This window comes from Cyphomyrmex costatus, unplaced genomic scaffold, assembly GCF_001594065.2.
Source record: "Cyphomyrmex costatus isolate MS0001 unplaced genomic scaffold, Ccosl1.0 scaffold192, whole genome shotgun sequence".
NCBI classification, from domain to species: Eukaryota; Metazoa; Arthropoda; class Insecta; order Hymenoptera; family Formicidae; genus Cyphomyrmex; species Cyphomyrmex costatus.
In genome coordinates this window covers 19,797-20,657 of record NW_017275954.1, presented here as the reverse complement: position 1 = coordinate 20,657, position 861 = coordinate 19,797, and positions in this window count along the sequence as shown.

The window sequence follows — 861 nt, the reverse complement described above, 5'->3', positions numbered from 1 at the left end:
AAAAAGTAACTTGTAACTGTAACTTCGTTACAAGTAACGAGTTACTTCCATTCCCTGGATTTTAATATGAATTTTAATATATATAAGAAATCGATTTTAATCAATTATTTATTATTTGTGAATTTTATTATTTGATGTATCATTTTATCCTATAATATTCGATGAAAAACAAGGATAAAATGATACGTCATGCGTATTACCCTTACGAAAAAAATACTAAAAAAAAAACCGATAAAAACACCAAAGAAGAATAGCGTAATTCCGGATACCACACTAGTACATATATTAATACATACACTATCATATAAACACATAAACCATTTGTTTTTAATATTTTCATTGAACAGATATATCACAATTATACAGATGAAGACATATACAGATTCGTGGGTCATCGAAGTGCAGCAGTTCCCGTACGATTGTCAAGGTCAAGCATGCGAGGTCATGATAAACCGGATGGGTGACCGTTTGGGAAGCATCATGAAAAAAAATTAATTCTCGAATTTAGAGAATTTTTTTTTCACGATTTTATTCTAAAATAGATGCTAATTAGTAATACTTACTTTACTAATCTAACAGAATTGACACCATTTGGGTGAAAACTGCACTAAAATTTTTTGGCGTTTTTCTTTTGGTATTTTTTGGCCGGTTAACGCCCAAATTGTGTAAACCATTTGGGCGTTAACCGCCATTTGGGTATCCGAAATTACGCTATTCTTCTTTGGTGTTTTTATCGGTGTTTTTTTTGAGTGTTTTTTTCGTAAGGGTATGAAAGTTAAATAAAATAAAAGAAGTCGTAGAGTAAAATGAACAAAAAAGTAATAATACAAAACATTTTCACAAAACTTATTGTATAAAATA